The sequence below is a fragment of the Carlito syrichta genome, unplaced genomic scaffold (assembly GCF_000164805.1).
Source record: "Carlito syrichta isolate Samal-C Ts95f unplaced genomic scaffold, Tarsius_syrichta-2.0.1 Scaffold308797, whole genome shotgun sequence".
In the NCBI taxonomy this organism is placed as follows: domain Eukaryota; kingdom Metazoa; phylum Chordata; class Mammalia; order Primates; family Tarsiidae; genus Carlito; species Carlito syrichta.
The window spans coordinates 627,801-649,155 of record NW_007252893.1 but is presented as its reverse complement, the minus strand read 5'-3'; the positions used below and the strand labels follow the sequence as shown (position 1 = coordinate 649,155).

The 21,355-nt window shown below is 32.8% G+C and overlaps 1 pseudogene; it reads right to left on the bottom strand.

The window, feature by feature from the left end:
• Positions 1-17,525: 17,525 nt before the first annotated feature.
• Positions 17,526-18,118, bottom strand: LOC103268169 (annotated as a pseudogene).
• Between the last annotated feature and the right edge of the window lie 3,237 nt (positions 18,119-21,355).

Below are 21,355 nucleotides of genomic sequence, written 5' to 3'. Positions count from 1 at the left end.
CATTATTTTTGTACCATAAATTCATACTTATAAAGAAGAAAAGAATATTTTGATGTGCATTATGTTCTCGTAACTCATTAGGGTGCGGAAAAAAAATCAAATTTCTAAGGAGTCTGGGAATGCTGTTTAAAGACATTAAAAAGTAAGAATATTTTTTAAATAATTCAACACCTACATTTCCCAGTTTCTTTTAGTTTTCTTCTTAGCTATTTTATGAAGCAAATAATCAGAACATATTAACCCTCACCTATTTCTAATATTCTTTTATTATTTTAACAACCTTTCATTCTTAATCAGTGAGGCATGCAATGATCCCTGACTCACAACTTCTAATACAGTTACATTTTATGGCTTTGGCCAGATTTTTAAATTTAATTTTTAACTGCAGTGTGGCCAAAGTTCTCACCTTTGCTCTGATTCCAAGTCTTTCTCTCTTTAAATCAGCAGAGGCAGGGCTGACACAAAGGGAATTAAGATGATAAATGAATCACCATTGTGTCTCTTCATAATTCATTTCTCTTCTTCAGCCTGTTACAATCACAGCAGTGGTTGAACAGAGACAAAGAACAGGGTGTATAAGGTAGAGGCAACGCAGTATATTCTCACAGCCTCGTTCCCCTGGATTCTGTGTTGAATGTGAGTCAAATATTTACAAAGGAACAGGAGAATCTCTTGATAACTGCTAGGATTCATATATATAAGATATACGAAGAAACAAACACATTTTTATCCTTATAAAGATAACTAAAAATGTGATGATCAGGAAACTGCATTTAGAGATATATTATTTGTAAATGCATAACATCTGAGCACTAAAACCATGTGATTTTATTTTAAAAGTCAGCTTTAGCCAGGCTCGGTGGCTCAGACCTGTAATTTCGCGCCTTTGGGAGGCTGAGGTGAGTGGATTGCCTGAGCCCGCGGGTTCGAGACCCATCTGGGCAGCCACACCTCATCTCTACAAAAAATCAGCCTGGTGTGGTAGCGCATGTCTGTAATTCCAGCTACTCGGAAGGCTGAGGCGGAAGGATTGCCGGAGCCTGGCGGGTCGAGGCTGTGGTGGCCGGGAGCAGCCACTGCACTCCAGTCTGGGCAACAGAGTGAGACTCCAACTCAAAAAAAAAAAAAATTAAAATTGTCATTGTATATATGTGCCACATTTTTAAAATTCAGTCCTCTTTTGATGGGCAGCACGGTTGGTTCCATGTTCTTACTATTGTGAGAAATGCTGCGATAAACATATGTGTGCAGGTATCTTTTTATAGTGACCTGAGTTCTTCCAGGTATGTTCCCAGTAGGGGAGTTGAGGGGTAGTTTATAGTACTGAGTGATCTCTCACAGAAACAAAGAGCTGAGTACCACATGTTCTCACTCATAAGTGGACCTTGAACAACTACTGTATTACTGTAGAAAAAGGGATTGAAAGTAGCGGGAAACTGCAGGGAGGGGAATGGGGAGTAGGGAACTGAGATTGACAGTAGTCGATATCCCCCTGGGGAACGGGGGAGCACACCTCATCAATAAGGGTACCTGCACAATGAACATTCGTATACCTAACCCTGAATTGTACCCCACAATTTCAAACAAAAATTAAAAGAGAAAGAAAATGAAAAGTACCAAAATGTTAATGGAAAATGTACTAGGGAAGTTCTAAATATCTTTTTTAAATAATGTAAAAACACAATAAAAGCAAAGAATAATCTATAATAAATATCAAAGTATGTGCACTCCTAGGTCTAGGCTCTCACATAGATGAGTCTAGAGAAAATATCTGTCTTCCTCTGCACACCATAATTTAATTAACTCATAATCTAACTTTAGACCTCTGTATAGTCATCCAGTAATCCTATTTTCACGGCAGACCTATTTTTCCGGACCTCCCTGACTGGGTCAGTTCTCCCATTGTACACTCCCATGGTACTACTTCTGTGTCATAGTTGCAGCTTAGTACTTTGATGTTATTTGTTCTCCCTGCACAAAGAGTCTATGTTTTGTCTCCATTGCATTTTAACTCAAGCGGCAAACATATTCCATACCATACAGTAGATAATGAAAAAATATCTTCAGATGAATGAGCAAAAAAATTTTGGATAGAAATTCTTTAAAATCTTTACAACTTTGCGACCTACAATTTTAAAGTAGCTTCCATGAGCCTCATTCCTCCCAATTGATTGCAAGCAATGGAAAGTTACACTATGATGTTTCGTGCACTTTGAATCAACTGCTTGTTGAAATAAAGTGTTTTATTTTTTATTTTTTGCAAAGGGATTGCATGAAAATAATATACCTCGGTAGGTTTCTTGAGAAATAAGAGCTATTTAAATTGCTTTCAAACTTACAGGAAGACAACTGCTTTTAAAATGGTACTGTTGTCGTTTGGAAAGTGATATTATTACATATACAAATAAAGAAAATTCTTATTAATATCATTCTTTATACACATACCTATAGTTGACTATAGTAAGAATTAAGATGTTAATATTTGAAATGTTAAAACTTGAAATAAAATGCTTTAAAATGGGCACACTCTTATATCACTGTAACATTTAAAAAATACAAACCATGAAGAAGAAAACAGTTGTATATTTTCTTTTCAAAATAATCAGATTCTGAAATAGAAACAAATGTGCATGTGTGTAGATATATGTAAAAATATATCATTCTAAATATCTATAAATCATGAACAAAAGCAAAGTATGTTACAATTTATATACATAATTTGCACTTTATCTGTGTAAGGCAAACTTGTGCTACAGTTGAAAAGAAAACTCAGTTCTCAAATTATTTTATACCATCACACTAGAGGATAAATTACCTGTAATATAATCCAGAGGGATTAATGTTGAAAACTAGACCAAATGGAATTTAATTCAAAATATATCTTTTAAACATTCACAACTTTAGGTGGTGTCTCAAAAACTGCTTCCAGAGTTTGCAGGAGCCCATATATCAACCGCATAATAGTGTGTACCTTACATATCTTCTTTTTCAAAGCACTTTGTTCATTTTTCTATTTAGAACTAATCTTAATATACTCATTCAAGCTATTAGGAGCATGTGACATATAAGATCTTGTTTATTCATACTTTTTAACCCATACTGTCCTGAATGCCATAAAATTTTCTTCCTTTAAATATTTCCTTTACCTTCAAGTAAAGAAAAAGGCTACTGAGGGCCAGAACAGGTGAGTGGGAAGGGTGTTCCTATACAGTTATTTGTTTACTGACTAAAAACCCCCTCACAGACAGTGTTGTGTGAGCTGGTGCATTGTCATGATGGAAGAACTCCTTGCACACACCTTTCTCATGCCAGGAGTTTCAGTTAAGAATTTCCTGTTTCTCTATCAATGTTTATTTGATCTGCTATGGTTCTCACAGCTGATCATTGTGACACATAATTTGACAAATGTCTTCATCAGTTCTGCTTATTACTTATCACACTGTCTCATCCCTCAGAAAAATGTTTAATCCATTTGTACACTGCCATTTTCTTCATGATATTATCCCCATAAGCTTGAATTAACATGACCCTGATTTCATGTACACTTTAGACTAGTTTAACAAGAAATTTAATGTTTGTTTGATGTTCTAATTAAAACTCCAACATTCTTGCCAAAATTGCTTTGATGAGTGGGCTTGGTTCTGACATTGGTTCATAGTTTTCCAAGGGAAGTACTTCAAAGGTGACCATAGTGATATTCAGCAATCAGCAATGAGGTATGTAGCAGTTTGTCTAGGTGAGTTCGTGAACTTAATTGTCAGACCTCTTCCTCTCTCTCTCTCTCTCTCTCTCTCTCTCTCTCTCTCTCTCTCTCTCTCTCTCTCTCTCTCTTTCATGTTCTTTGAAGAAAATGCCAAATTATCCAAGGCGTTGTGCCAATTTACAGAGTCATCTGTAGTTCCTGAAGTTTTCCAATCTGGAGGAAGTAATAAAAACAAACAAGCAAACACCCGCCATATCAGGCCCCTGAAATAAAGTGCTTATAACTTAGCGATCTTGAGATCAAGCTGGATCTCAGAATCGAATTTGTAATAGAGTAGGCTTTATTCTTCATGGAAAAAAGAGAGGATACAAATATCTGAAATGCTATTGAATCAAAATTCAATAGGAACCACTGATTGTTCCCAGCATCCATTCATCCCCAAAATTTATGTGCACACATTAAAATTCAGATAAGGATAATTCTTAGGGCTCTAACAGTTTAGTAAACTCAAATGACAAACTTTGGGCAATGAGATGGAAATAGTGTGATTAATTTCTGTGTTAACTCTTTACAGATAAAGCTACTTGCTCTTGAATATATTTCATTTTCAAATTATCTGAGAAATGGAGATAATTGAAGCAAACTTTGAAGTTTGGTTTAGAGGATAGATAGCAAGGCCAATATCATTTCCTTGGTGCCAGATCTCTTATTCCAGCATTTTGCTTAAGAGAAAAAATAGCCTATATTTAGGCTACTACATTTGGAGATCTACTTGTTGCAGCATCTTGACCTGTCACTACATAATGCACTTAAAAAATAAATATTTTTTACTATGCATTCCTGAATTTTAAAATCATGTAAAAATGACCATTAAAGACATTCATCTATTTATCCTTTTATGTTTAAAAAAGAAAAATAGATTAAATGTGTGATGTGCATATTTTATAAATCTATTTAACAATACAAAGTAAATATGAATTAACATTCATGTGAAAAGTCCTTTCCAGATATGCATTATAGCTGGAAAAATAAAGAAATACAGTGAATCAAGATTCTATACATTTTTCTTTTCTTTTGGCTAGACATCAATAATATTCTTTAGGATTATATCGGTGGGCATTTAACCTGAATTTTGTTCATTTTCTAAATTTTTTCTTTTCTCATAAATGACAAATTTTATATTGAGAAATTTTTAAATTTAAAAATTCTGTAAAATGTGCCTCACCAAAAAAAAAAAAAAATGATCAGATGATGAATTAGTAAGCATTGCACAATAATAGAGTGCTTATTTCATAACTTTATTTGAAATAGTAAAGGAACATACCATGAGTTTCATTCAATTATCAAAAAACTTTAGTTGTCATGGATAACTCCTTAAAATTTGCTACATTGCAAAGCAGTGCCATTAACCTTTAAAATATTAATATGAAATTTTATTTTGTAACAACCTAAAACTTTCATGGTTAAAATAAATAAATACAAATTAATGAGATTTTAATATTTAATTAAACAATATATTTCAAAATCAAAGCCTAAAAGATTTTTAAAGTATTTCTTCTTAACAACATATAAACATACACGTTTCTACTTCCATAATATAGAAGAAAATATCATTGTATTTTTGAATCTTAGATATAGAAGAAACATTGGACTTCAATTTTCAATTTATAGGCATGCAGATGGAATTCCTTGGAGTTTGTAAATGTATAATCTCTTTCTACATAATGATGAGGGCTGAAGAGGGTTAAAGCCAAGTATGGGTTTCAACTAAATATAATATTTTTAATTAAATCCCTATTCCTTATTTTATACACATTTATATATACTCTTCACAACCATTTTGCAGGTAGCACTTTCTATTTTTGGTTATTATTTTAACTGTAAGTGCTAATGATGCTGATTAGCAAAATGTGATTTGGAAGCTTTTTGCAATTCTCATAGCATGTGATAAATTTACTAGCTCTTGAAGATTAAATCAGTAAGTATATTTAAGTGATAAGGAAAATAGCTGCTTCTGCTTTCTAGCACATAAACATTCAAAGGGAAAATGAACTTTAGTTAAGATAAGCTTATGCATTTTGATAATATTATTTTGCCATTATTTTTCAATGTTTGCTTTCTTTTTTAGATGATGTAGTAAAAGACTGTGATCTAATATTATATTAACTTTAATAACTTATCTATTGCCACTGAAACATTTAAAAATAGGATTTCTATCATTATGCCAGAGATAGACTGAGGGAAAAAAACGAACTAAATTTACTTTATGTGATATGACTAAGCTTTGTATTCAGGAGGAATAAACTAACATCTTTGAACATCTGGGTGTGTTCTATTGCAGAGTTATTAACTGTGGTCTCCTGAGGTTTATGCACATCATATATGAAGTGAACTTACCAGATATTACCATAAACACAGAAAAATAAAAACTAGTGAAAGTTTTTCTAATTTTTCTTACCTTAATTTGTGTCTTTCATTCACGTTTACCCCCTAGTGGTTTATGTGGCACCGCTATAACAAAAAAATCCAAAAATAAATTTAAAAGTATAAATATGCAAAAGAACCAGGATTTGGTTTTGGTATTTCAGTGAGTGAATATCAGAATTAGAAAGCAAATTGCTTTGTTTACATTTAGAAGTATATATTAATAACGTGTCTACATAGATTGTCAAATGGCAACTTCTTTTTTCCTCAATATTATCAGGGAATGCATTGTGCTGCAAAGGAGCCAAAGAAACATCTTTAATTTGAAAAAGACATGGAAAAAAGTTGTATAACAAATGTCTCAGTAGTGTGTGCCAGATGTGGGAAGAGGGGGAAAGGAGAGAGGGACAACAGGTGTAAAGGCTGGAGATGAAGGAGTGAGAAAGTCTTTCTTTTTTTTTTTTTTTTTTTTTTTTTTTGGAGGCTCACTCTGCCGCCCAGACTGGAGTGCAGTGGCCACTCCCAGTCACCGCAGCCTCGACCTGCTGGGCTCCGGCGATCTTTCCGCCTCAGTCTTCCGAGTAGCCGGAATTACAGGCGCGCGCTACCACGCCCGGCTGATTTTTTGATTTATTGTAGAGATGAGGTCTCGCCTGCCCAGGCGGGTCTCGAACCCGTGGGCTCAGGCAATCCACTCACCTCAGCCTCCCAAAGGCGCGGGATTACTTCCAGGCTGAGCCACCGAGCCCGGCGAAAGTGTCTTCTTAAGCAAGTAATTACTCCAACGCTTTGGAAAGTTGGGCTAGTTATGTAAACATACACTTTGGATATACTGTGTAGAAACTCAGTATATTTGTACATTATAATTATTTATACTTCTATAAACATATGATAAAGACTGGGTAACAGCTCTCTGGAAGAATATTTTTATACAGTAATGAAAACATGAAGTACACTTATGTATGACGCTGTATTTTCAAAAATGAGAACGTACATACTTGCAAAATTATACTATAGCTAAAGTTAAGTATGTTTAAAATAATTAGTTGTGCTTTTTTTTATAGTGGGAATGTTTTTATTTATAATAGTAGTGAAAGTTATTTGACTCTCAGAGGTTGGCTGAAAGTACCCTTGAGCAGATAGATGGCGAACAATCCATAAAACAGGAAAGTTGGGGTCTAATGGAACCTGACAAGAAACTTCCAAAGTGGAGTCTGCCTTATGTCTGTTCATATTAATGAAGTTCCTTAAATATTGCTCAGATGGAATGTAGCTACATAGTAGCATCAAGTATTTTTAACTGACAAATATTATTTTTAAGAACAGTTTTATGTCAGCAATAAAATTGAGCAAAAGGTACAGAATTCCCATAAAACTCCCTTTCCCACATATACACAGCCTCCTCCACTATCTACATCCTGTATCACAGTGATGCATTTGTTTCAAATATTAACCTACTCTGATGCCTTATTACCTGAAGTTCATAATTTATTTTAGGGTTTACTCTTGCTGTTGTACATTCTATTGGTGTTGACAAATGACTAAGGACATGTATTCACCATTGTGTATCATATATAGTTGTTTCACTGCCCTCCAAATTCTCTGTGCTTTGACTAATCATTCCATCAACTTCCCTAACCCCAGAAAACCACTAATCCTTTTACTGTCTTCACTGTTTTGCTTTCCCAGAATGTCATAATCACACAGTTTATGACAATTTTTAAATTTAATCTCTTTCAATTAAGGTTTTGTTTGCCAGTCACAAGATTCTTCATTAAGAATGTTCTCACTCATAAGTGGACTTTGAACATTTATCATAACACTACAGGAAAGGAATTGGTAGTAGTGGAGCAATGCGGAGGAGAGGGGTCATATAACATCATCAAGTGTACCTACTGCTAAACCAGGTAAACTGAGGACCCAGTGGGATCCCCAAGCTTCACCTGCACATAGATCACTTATTTACCTAATCCTGACTTGTACCCCATATCTTAAAAAAAATTAAAAACAATAATATAAAGAGGTTAGAAAAAATGTCAAACTTATTTAAAAACTGGAGTCGATCCCTTGCACCATCATAAAAGACTCTGAATCTATTGATTTCTAATGTTCTCTTTGCCTTTCATCGTCATGATTGAAAAATGTTGACTACACTTCAAGGAATCTCCTTTAAGTTTCAGGCAAGAAAAACAGCAAGGAGGCAGGGTGAAGAGTTATGTGTAAAAAGCTTCATGTCCTATGGTTTTATACCCTTAAAACACTTTTCAGAATTCTGACTTCTGTGTAAAGAACTAAATAAAACGACCATTTTCACTCTAATAAGAAAATCTAATAATCTAAAAAATTATAATTTCTATGACTTCTCTTGATGTTGATTATATTTTAATATACTTATTAAAAAGAAGACATTATTAAATGAATACAATAATAGTGTAACATTAGACTTGTAGAAAAATGTTATAAGTAAATGCTTTTGTGGTAGAGTAGACACGTATCTTGCTAAAAGTATATGATTACGTTAAAAATAATATCCATGTTATTTGTTCCTTCATTCTTAAAAGATAGATTTAGAGTAAGTACATGGTGAGTTTATTTACATGTAGAAATATTAAAATATGTGACTTCCTCAAAATCATATATCAAATGTTGAATGAATTAAAATGTTCTATATTGATTACTTGGTAAGAAAATAAAATACATCCTAAAATGAGAAAGGTAGTGTCAGTTACTAAACAAATACTCTGGGCTTACTTTTTTTTTTCCTACCACTTACTAAGTACATAGATTTTAGTAAGTTGTGTACATGCTCTGAAGTTTTGTTTTCTCATTACAAATAAAAAACCCAGTATATTGAGAAATTCATAAATACATTTATTTATTATTCATTTATTTTAAATGTCATTGAGAACCATGTACATGCCATTTAACGTTAAAATATGAAGCAGATTTCAAAGAAATACCTAGAATACAGACTTTGAACAAACATCAATTTTCAAGTAACAAAACTATGTGAATTTATTTTTAGAAAAAAGTAAATAGCAGATAATTTATTTCAATTTGACTTAGCATGCACACTAAATAATTCTATATATCTGTATTTCTTGAAATTATATGAAATGAGGCTAGCACAAATCATAATTTATGTTATTAACTGAAGTCTTAAGTTGACTACATGTAAATTCAGTAGTAAGTTGTATAATTTTAGCCTATATTAAAAAAAGAAAATAAGAATGTGTTATATAGGCATTCAGTCCCTACAATAAACTAAAGAGCCCAAATGCAATTTCCTCATTGACATCATGATAAATTTAGTTTAGAGAGTTCAAATAAACATCTGTTGCCTCCACACACAAAAGCCTTCAACCCTTTATGCTGTAAATGCCTATCATATTTTAAGGGAGAATAATTTATAAGCTGTTCATAGTCTGTCTTTTAGTGTGCTTGAATGTGACACTGAGAGAAAGGTTTATTAATAAACTGGTGTGTGGAAAAATCATTTAACTTTGATAAAGGAAAATTTTAATTATAGCAAGATAGTTTAATCTCAATTATTTCAGTCTACAACCTCTAATAGGATGAACTTAAGGAACTGTTTTGGATAAACATATCCACAACAAAGAGAATCTAAAATGTTCCCCAAAACATTTATCAATATTTTTTGAACAGCAGAGAGGGGGAAAAAAAGTAGAAGAATGGTGACTACTGAATGAAGAGAAAGCAGTTAAATAATGCATTCTTAGAGGAAGATATGACCCAAAAGGAGTGTTTCTTCCAAGCGAATTAGAGAGGCTACTATCGCTAAGCTTGTAGGTAGGCAGAGGGTAGGGGTTAGATGTAGGATTGAAAAATGGCCATTATTTTAAAGTATGTCTAGGCAGGAGATAGTGGCATTCCCAAACTCATGCTCCATGTGAAAATCTCTGCAGACAGGCACACAGAAATAAAAGTTTGATTCTCTAAAGAAATTGGAATGTCCCAAGTACATTTTTCAACGTGCTACTATTTAAGTATTTTCTAAGGTAAAAACTCATACATAGTGAATCAAAAGTAAGGCTTACCAGTTCAAAAGTTCCATTGACCAACACAGAGCACTGAGGCATCTTTTATTGTTTTTGTGACTACATAATTTAAAATAAACTGAAAACCAATAGTAGCTGAGATGATATATGAGACGATAGAGACTTCAGTAAGTTAATAAAAAATTGATCCAAAAGTAAAATAATATAATGCTAGGATAGAAAAATGCTCAAAAGTGCATACAGAAAATTATATGTATTTATGTATAAACACAGAACTCTACTGATGTTCTAAAAATAGTCAATAATGTCGTGCATTCATGAAAAACCATAACATGAGATAGAAAGTGACATATAAAAATAATCACAATTAAGAATAATTACAATAATTAACTAATAAGCTTGATATAAAGGGAGAGAACACGAGTGACTAGCAAAGACACATAAAATCATAAAGTTAAAAATACAATATCCTAAATAGTGAAAGGGGGAAGTAGGAAACACAAAAGAAAATATCTATAGTTTTAGAGCACTTGTTGTCATACTGTTGTATCTCACCATGTACTTGAAATTAAAAAACAAAAGACTCAACCCTAGACAAACCATTGCAAAAGTTTAGAGCACTAAGGCTAAAGAAAAAAATGTAAAATTCTTTAAAGGGAGCAAAAATGTAAAAGAGGAAAGAATAGCATAATATCAAGTGAATCATGAGCAATACAAGATAATACAATATTGTAAATTCACTTCAAATTTCTGAGGCAAAAATAATTTCAATTTAATATTAAATTCTGTATTCAGGCCACCAACATTTAATCAAGCTTGTCACTGAGTTCTTTTTAGAGGATCACTTAAGCGTGTTTGTGTGTGTGTGATTGTGTGTTTATTTTTATTTATTTATTTATTTATTTTTTGAGTTGGAGTCTCACTCTGTCACCCAGTGATCCTTCCACCTCAGCCTTCCAAGTAGCTGGAACTACAGGCGTGCGCTACCATGCCCGGCTGATTTTTGATTTATTGTAGAGATGAGGTCTCGCCAAGTTTCCCAGGCGGGTCTCGAACCCTCGGGCTCAGGCAATCCACTCACCTCAGCCTCCCAAAGGCATGGGAGTGTTTGTGCTTAAACCAAAAAAATCCAGAATGGAATATAAGGAAAAAAAAAAAGGAATGCATGCAATTCTAAGAGAGTGGAGTCAAATCAAGAGAATAATAAATGTAATGCACAGTAAGTTGTCTGATATCCTTGAGAAAAATATAGTAGCACATTTACAACATTTATTATGCTATAACATTTCTATATACATTTTAAAATTAATTATTTCCACTGGTTTTCTTTCTAGAGTTGTCATAAAAGTAAATGTAAGAATTTGTATTTGGAGTCATTAGAAATGATAAATATATAGATCATAATTTGTAGAATATACTTGAGCGATATAGTCTAGAAATAATCATTCAATTTTCTTAACTGTATAGTTATTTTACAACTTCTAAGTCCTTTTACAATTTGTTTTCTTTTGTAGTGAAAATAATTGACCCAAGCTTGGAAATATTTTTGTATTTATTTTCTCTCTTGTCTAATTGAAGTTACATCTAATATTGCCTACTATGATCACTTGTATGGGACGGTTATTCCTCTGTAGTCAGGTAAAACCTCCATAACCTGTTATCCCTATGAGGTCAACTAAAAATTCAGAACCCATTATAGAAACAAACAAATATGGCAGGGTGTGGAAATTAAGTAAACTGGTAAAAGTGACCAACATAATGGTAAATGTAGAGTTTAATTTGTTTTGTTTTGGGGTGTGTGTTTTGTAGCCTTTTGGAGAGGATATAACCTAACCTTACTCCTTAAATAAGGGGCAAAATAGAGTATAGTAAAACAAAAGTGGAATAATAAAATCTGTGATATATTTTTTAAAAGGAACAAAAAACAGACAGATAATATTGAGCAATAACCAAGCCAAAAGCTACCTCATGAAAAGGTCAGCAAAATAGGCAAACCTAGCTAGACTGATCCTGGAGTGAGGAGAGTGGGGAGTGAGGGAGACAGAACACAACTGAATAGCACAATAACACTGACCCTATTACCAATTACAGGATAATAAGACACCATGATGAATAACATTCTGTCATAACAGTCTAAAAAAACCAAAACAATAAATTGATAAAAAGGAAACAAATTCTTGATTTTTTGATGTCTATTTACAAATTGAATGTGTTAAAAGACTCTCCATAGGTAATGTTCAAGCAAAAATGAATTAATTAATGAATTATGTCAAATATCAAAAAAAATAGCATCAAGCTTACCCAGAAATTTTCAGAAATGAAATAGGGATCACATTTACACAAATTATTTTATGAAAGCATCAAAACAAAATAAAAAAAGGAAAATTATTAATGATTATCCCTATACTATTAAACAATTATAGTAATATAAACACTATTGTTAATGAAATATCAGCAAATTTAATTCAACAATATAAAAAAATAATATTATGACTAGAGTTTATTCTAGCAATACAAAGTTTGTTGCATTAAAAATAATCAATATAATTCAATGTATTAAGTGAATAAAATAGTACCATATGATCATTTCAATATATGAAGAAAATATATTGGAAAAGGGGAAAAGCCATTTATGTTTTCAGTTTTTTAATGTTAATTTTAAAATTGTATTTACTTTTTAAACCTTAGATTCAGGGTTCATGTGCAGGTCTGTTACATGGGTATATTGCATGATGCTGAGATCTGGGCTTTTAGTAGAACCATCACCCAGATAGTGAATATGGTATTAAATAGATCTTTTGTCAGTTCTCACACTCCTCCTTTCCACATTTTGGAGTCCCCAGTGACAACTATTTTCTTCTCTATGTCCATATGTACCCATTGTTTAGTTCTCACTTATAAGTGAGAACATACAGTATCTAGCATTCTGCTTCTGAGTTAGTGCACTTAGAACAATAGCCTCTAGCTCCGTCAATGTCACTGTGAAGAACATTTCATTCTTTTTTTTTAACAACTGCATAGCATTCCATGTGTGTGATATATGTATATATAGCACATCTTCCTTAACCAATTAACTGTTGATGGATACGGGTTGATTTTATGATTTTGCTGTTGTGAATTGTGCTGCAATAAATATACAAGTGCAAGTGTCTTTTTAACAAAATGATTTTGTTTCCTTCAGATAGATACCAGTAATAGAGTTGCTGGGATTTGAATGGTAGTTATATTTTTAGTTCTTTTAGAAATTTCTATACTGTTTCTATAGACAATTAACTAATTTGCTTTCCCAAGAAAAGTATATGAGAGTTCATTTTTCTCCACATTCTCACAAACATCTGTAATTTTTTTGCCTTTGTAATGATAAGCATTCTTACTGGTATGTCATTGTAGTTTTGATTTGCATTCCTAGGATGATTAGTGATGTTCAGAATTTTATGTTTGTTGGCAACTTGTATGTAAGTGTCAGTTCCTGACCTTTGCACTTTTTATTAGTTTGTTTTTTTTGCTTGTTGAGTTGAGTTCCCAATAGATTATGGATATTAGTCATTTGCCAGATTCATAATTTGAAAATATTTTCTCCCATTCTGTAGGCTGTCTGTTTACTCTTTTGATTATTTCTTTTGCTGTACAGAAGCTCTTTGGTTGAATTAAGTTTGAAATGTCTATTTTTGTTGGTGTGTGTGTGCGTGCGTGTGTGTGTGTGTGTGTGTGTATGTGTGTGCACGCGTGTGTGTGTTTTAGGTCTTAGTTATACATTATTTGCCTATGTCAATGTTCAGGGTTCAGGAGAGTTTCTCTATTTTTTTTAATTTTTATAGTTTCAAGTATTTTATTTAATTCTTTAATCCATCCTGTATTAATTTTTGTATATGGTGATATGTAGGAGTATTGTCTCATTCTTCTGAATGTGATTAACCTATTTTCTCATCACTGTCTATTGAATAGGGTATCCTTTCCCCATCTTTTATTTATTTATTTATTTTTTATTTATTTTTTTTTTGAGTTGGAGTCTCACTCTGTCGCCCAGACTGGAGTGCAGTGGCTGCTCCCGGCCACCGCAGCCTCGCCTGCTGGGCTCCGGCGATCCTTCCTCCTCAGCCTTCCAAGTAGCCAGAATTACAGACATGTGCTACCATGCTCAGCTGATTTTTTTATTTATTGTAGAGATGAGGTCTCACTGCCCAGGCGGGTCTCGAACCCGCGGGCTCAAGCAATCCACTCACCTCAGCCTCCCAAAGGCGCGGGATTACAGGCTGAGCCACCGAGCCCGGCTCCCATCTTTTATTTTAATGAGCTTTGTTGAAGATCAGTTATATGTGTGTGACTTTATTTCTGGGTTCGCTATTATGTTCCATTAATCTATGTGTCTATTTTTTACCACTAACATGTTGTCTGGTAACTGTAGCTTTGGAGTATTGCTTTAAGTTAAACTTTGTTTATTTTGCTTAAGATTGTTTTGGTTACTAAGGGTCTTTTTTTTGGTTTCATATGAATTTTAGAATTGTTTTTTCTAGTTCTGTGAAAAATGTCATTGGTAACTTGTTTGGAATTGCATTGAATCTATAGATCTCTTTGAGCAGTATAGTCATTTTAATGATATTGATTCCTCTTATTCAAGAGCATGAAATGTTTTTCCATTTGTTTGTGTCATGTACAATTTCTTTATAAGTGTCTTGTAGTTTTCCCTGTAGATTTCTTTCATCTCTTTGATTAAATGTATTTTTGTGCCTATTATAAATTGAATTGAGTTCTTCATTTGGGTTCCAGCATGAGCATAATTGGTGAATAAAAATGCAACTGGTTTTTGTGCCTTAATTTTGTATCCTGAAACTTTACTGAAGTCATTTATTAGACTTAGAATTCTTTTGGAGGAGTCTTTGAGTCTTTTGAAATAATTTAGGATTTTCTAGGCATAAGATCATGCCATTATCAGACAGAGATAGTTTGACTTAATCTCTTCTTACTTGGATGCATTTTTTTTCTTTTATTTTCCTGACTGACTAGGACCTATGTTGAATAGGACCTATGTTGAATGAGGCTGGACATCCTTATTTTGTCCCAGTTCTTAGGGGCATTGCTTTCAACTTTCCCCCATTCAGTATGACATAGGCCATGAGCTTCTTGTTGTTATTATTATTATTATCATTATTATTATTTTGATGTATGTTACTTCTACACTTAGTTTGTGAGGGCTTTATCATGAAAGGATTTTGTATTTTAGCACATGATTTCTCTGCATCTATTGAGATGATTATGTTTTTCTTGATTTTACATCTCTTTATGTGATTTGTGCATGTTACATCATCCCTGCATCACTAAAATAAAATCCACTTGATTATTATGAATTATCTATTTGAATTGTTTCTGGATTTGATTTATTAGTACCTTGTCGAGAATATTTGCATCTACATTCATCAAGGATATTGACCAATAGCTTTACTTTTTTTGGTTGTATCCTTGATGGATTTTAGTATCAGGGTGATATTGGTATCAGGCCTCCTTTCTCAATATTTTGGAATAATTCCAGTAAGTCTGGTATAGCTCTTCTTTATACATCTGATAGAATTTGGCTGTGAATCTATCTGGTCTTGAGCTTTTTTGGTTGTTTAATTTATTATATTAATATAAAAAATATTAATGACTATTCTCATTATGACATAAGAAAAATGCTCTTTTAGTGACTAAGACAATCGATTTTAGTAGCTCAAAGACCACTAAGGACCTCACAGGGCATTCAAAAATAAAAGTGGGCTATCATTTCTATAAAATAAAACTGTAGCAATTTCTGGCAATCCTTTGAATATAAACTATGGAGATTCCATTGATATTAATTAGGACTTAAGTAAATGTCTTGTTAAAAATAAAACTAAGCAAAATTTTAGAACTCATTAACACCACTGGCCCAAATTTGGTTTACTTGCTTGTGTACATTTAATACATTTCACCATGAAGTACATATTAAAAATTAGCATTAACTTCTAACTTCTTCATAAGTCAAACTGCTTACTCTTACCATGAAAGCAAAACTTACTTCTGAAAGTAATCTACAGAAATAACATGTAATTTGTGCACTTCTAAAGTGGGGAGGAGGGAGTCAAGGACTTAAACTTGCCACTGGGTACCATGTCCACCACCTAGACTGATGGGCTCAATAGAAGCACAATCCTCACCATTGCACAATATTCCTACATACAAATCCCATGTACCCTCTGAATTAAAATAGAATTATAATTCAGAGCTAACAAATGAAACTTTGAGATAGACTATGAACATTATCCTACATTCTGTGGGTCAGAATTCAAAGCTGTTCATTATTTATGCAATTGAACACAAACACATTTGTTAATTTAAAATATTTTATACAGTAAGTTCCCCACATAAAATGAGTTATATTATAAGAACACATTCATAAATCCATTTTTTTGGTAAGTCCAACAAAGTTAGCCTTGGTACCCATCTAACACAATCAACTATGCAGTACCAACTACATTGCTGCTGCTTTTATGCTTGCTTCTGTACATCGTGGACTTGAAATAAAGAAACTGTACTACTGTATACTTTACAGTACTGTACAGTAAAGTATACAAATACAAAACCACTTGTAGAGGATACACACATGTTATAATGTATGCCATACACATGAACTAACTTCATTGACATGAACGCACATGATTGTTCACATGAACACATGCTTGCATCTTTGAAAGTTTACAACTTCAAGCTTTGTATGTAGGGGACTCACTGTATTACATGACTATATGCATACGTATGTATATACACATAAAACCAATTTTGACAATGGTTCTAATAAAATATTTTCTAGTTTCAACTACTCAAAGGACAATGAAAACTTAATTTTAAAAATGTGGTACATATACACGATGGAATACTATGCAGCCATAAAAAAGAACAAAATCATGAATTTCACAGCAACCTGGATGGAACTAGAGTCTATAATACTGAGTGACCTCTCACAGAAACAAAGATCTGAGTATCACATGTTCTCACTCATAGAGTGGACCTTGATCATCCAATGCACTACCATAAGAAAATGACTGACACTGGTGGGAAACTATGGGGGGGAAATGGGGATGGGACTAATGGTAGTAAACATCTGTCTGGGGACAGGGAGACACCTGTTATCAACAAGGGGGCCTGAATGAAGCATATTTGTATACCTAACCCTTAACTGTACCCCACAATATCATAATAAAAAATATTGATTTAGAAACAAAAAAGAAAATGAAAACTTACTTTTCATTGTTTTAAATAAAGTTTTCTCCTAATTGCAACATGGATTGAGTTCTAAAAGGTTTAGAGTCAAGAATATTTTTGGTTGTTCTCCAATGTAACAGGACACATAAGCTTTCTTTCATTACTCAAGAAGTATGATCATCTCCAGTGTTTTGTCTTAAAAACTCCTTCAAGATGCGACATATCCTGTTGGTTAAATTCTTTCTACTGTCTGCCTCCTAACTAATGTAACCATATAAGTTGGCACCTTGTAGTACCGCACCCATGATAACCACCAACAACCACTTTATTCTGAAGGGTAAGAGGACATTAAAGGCACATATCACCCACAGTATTGGGCAGGCAATAAATTCCAACCAAATGATTCCTGAAACAGCCTCTGAAACAGTTTTATTCTTTTGAGAGAAAACTTTCTTGGACTCAAACACCTAAGGGCTCTTTTCATCTTCATCAATGCAATTCCAACAATGTAGACTCACCATTAATCTACCTGTGACATTTTTTACTGCCTAAAAGTCACATGACATAATTGTCACCATACAGGCAATAAAATTGCTACTGAGGAATTCACAGAGAAGATAAACTACAATTTCACTGACTTGAAAGAATAAATGAAGAAATGGATGTCTAATTTTTAATTTGTCTGATCTATCAGTTATATCCTCTTCTGTATCAGTGAAATATGTTCAGTGTCATCATTTCCATCCTGCTGCAACATGGCACCCCATACCAGTCCTACTTCTATCATGTTTTATTTAAAAAGTTCAGCAAATAGGAATAATACAAATATTCCTCAAATTTATAAAAGGCATCTAGAGTCAATGTGGCATTTAATAATGAAAGATTGAATGGCTTAAAGAGAACTACCTGAGCACTCCAGCACTGATATAACAATTATTTTAAGCTGAAAACATTTGAGATTCAGCACATAAAGAAAGCACCTTCTCAGCACTTCCCTTATCTGACTAAAAGCAGGAACTTCTGGAAAATGAGACTACCATACTAATCACCCTATTTTTTTCACCTGTTAATCTATTTTTTTCCACTTAATTCAGGGGCAGAATTTAAGAAGGTTGAGAAAAGTCCTCCTGCCTCCCCTCACATCCAACAGTTTCCTCGTAAGGTTCTAACAAGGCAAACTGTTTTTTATGTTTTGTTTTGTTTTGCTTTTTGCCATTTCTTTATACTGATGTACTAGAGGTCCCAGTCATTGCAACAGGCAACAACTACAACAAAACTGTAAAAGTCATGAATATGGGAAAGGCAGTCCTGGAACTGTTTATATTTGCATATGATATAATTTTTTACTTAAAATATCAGAAGATTTTATGACAGCACAAACTAATCAGTAAATTTAACAAGAAAAAAGAATACAAAATTTGTTATTACAAAACAAATCACATTTTATGTACAATTAGGAAAACTTTGAAATATACAGTAATTTAAAATATTTTCAAATACAGTGATGGGAAAAAACTTTATCTATGAATATATGTCTAATAGCTCTAGAGTATAAAGTACAGAACATGACTGATAGTCTAAATCGAGGGAGTAATATGGCATGTTAAAGAAATAGAAAGATCAATAATTTTAAGATGCCAATCTCTTCAAATTGGTCTACAGATAAAACAGAATTCCAACAAAAATTATAAGAGACTCATTTGTAAAAATCTCCAAGCATATCCTAAATTTAAAAGAAAATGTGAAGCCCATAACAAAATTAGACACAATGGATAGTTCAGAAATAGGCCCTCACATATATAGTCAACTGCTATTCAACAATGCTATACAATCAATTAAATAAAGTGTAACAAATGGTTAGTTAAAAGAATATCCATATAGTATAAAAGAACATCAAATCTTATATCACACTATGTTCAAAAATTAATTTAAAATGGATCAAGAACATAATTATCAAACCTATAAATATAGAACTTCTAGAAGAAAAGATAAATGTGAGTTACAATATGTGTCAGCTTCAGATAACCAAATATTTTTTAGACCATGAAAACACAATCCATAGAACAAAATAATAAAGCACATTACTTCATATTAAAAACTTTTAGTCTTCAAATAATACCACAAAGCATAAAAAGATACCCTCTCACACAAAAAATAAATAAAAAAGAAAGACAATTCAAAACACAGACTCAGAAAAATATTTACAACACACGTGATGGACAAAGGAATTCTACCCACCATGTGGTTGTATTTAATTTGTATTTCTGGAGTATTAAAGTTTAATTAATTTGTTAACCAAGTCTCTATAATCAGTATTATGATAGATGGTAGAAATTATTCACTTAGTAAATCAAGGACCTCATATAATACAAAAACAAAGGTATCTTTGAATTACCTAGAAGTTCTTAATTTTATGCTTATAGAAAAAGACATAGTGCTAGTCTATTGTAGACATTCACAAAATGACAGGTGTACATTTATTTTTATAGTACATAATGCTATTTACTCATAAACCATTAAAATATGTGAAAAAATAATTTATTAATATTGTCTCTTATTTTTATATATTTGTATTACATTTGGTTATTTTTTGTGCTGTTTAATTTAATCCCCAAGACAAGCATTTGTTTGCACTTTAGGAATAATTCTTGTACATCCAATTTGGAACAAAATGCTACAAATTCCAACTCTCATGGCACTTACTTTTTATAGAAAAACTGGTAAGATAGCTCTCATTACTACCATTTTACCTATCAGGAAACTGTATTTCACAATTGGTTTGGACACTTCAGTGAGCCAGTTATCAGCAGAGGTATATTTCCTTTTGAGCTTCCAATAAAATTTTCCGTAACCTTATGCCATGTTCAATAAGAGGGGGGGCAGACTTAAAGTTTTCAGATTCACATCTGACTGTAAGCATCTGCTTCTGATGCATTAGTCAGTGAATGGCTCAAACCACCAGCCTTTGATTTCTGTACGGATTGCCGATCATAATGAGCTCAAATAAGGGTTGTCAGCCCTTTTTAAAAATTTTAATAAAAGAACAAATTAAACCAAAAAAATCTGACAAACAGTTGCAACCAAAAGCATCCACCACAAAAAAACAGCAAAAGAAATGCAAACACCATGGATTAAGTATTAAAAAATTACAGTTAAGTACAATCAAGCTATTTCTGAGAATGTGCACAATCTCCTCTGCTTTCATTCTTCTGTCCTCTTCAGGCTTCACATTTATATACATGTCATGTCCAGTGAATTAAAGGTTAGATATTTACTTTTTGCATTTTGTTGAGCCATTTCCCAGGACTCCTGCCTGCATCTGGAACAGTTATTTTAATAAGCAGCTTCCTATTCAAATCATAAGTTGACAAACAAACATATGCTTACATAGAAACAAATATCGAGTAAATGGTGAAGCCAGTACCACATACATTTAAAGAGCATAGGTTTTTCACTGTATCTGACACGTCTAATAAGTCAAAAATAGCTATAAATCATAGAGTAGAGCATAGGAGAATTACCTTTATAGATCATAGCTAGGTGGCAGGAGAAATGTAACAAACATACTTCTACTAGTGAAAATAGCTAAAATGTATTTATTTGATCACTGTGGGCCAGCATTATATTGAATACATCATTTTTTCCTGATCTCCTTAAAATAGCCTTAAGAAAATTTACATATTGTTTTCATTAGGTACCAGTGGTATAAAAATGGTCCACAGTGACAGATGTAGTAAGTTGTGGTGGCATTATTTCAACCAAGCCTGTCTGATTCCAGAGCTTATTGTGTTAACTACTATCCTACACCATTGACAAATGATGCAAAAATTACAGGAGTATTGCAGATTTTGCAGAGGCAGATAATGGGGTGCTGGGAAATCAAAAACTTTTGCAGAGTGAAAAATCTAGTAATGATAGAATTTGTAAATCTAACCCTTTTCTGTAGCTCCAAACACTTGCTCATTTCAATATACCATACCACTGCTTTAATCAG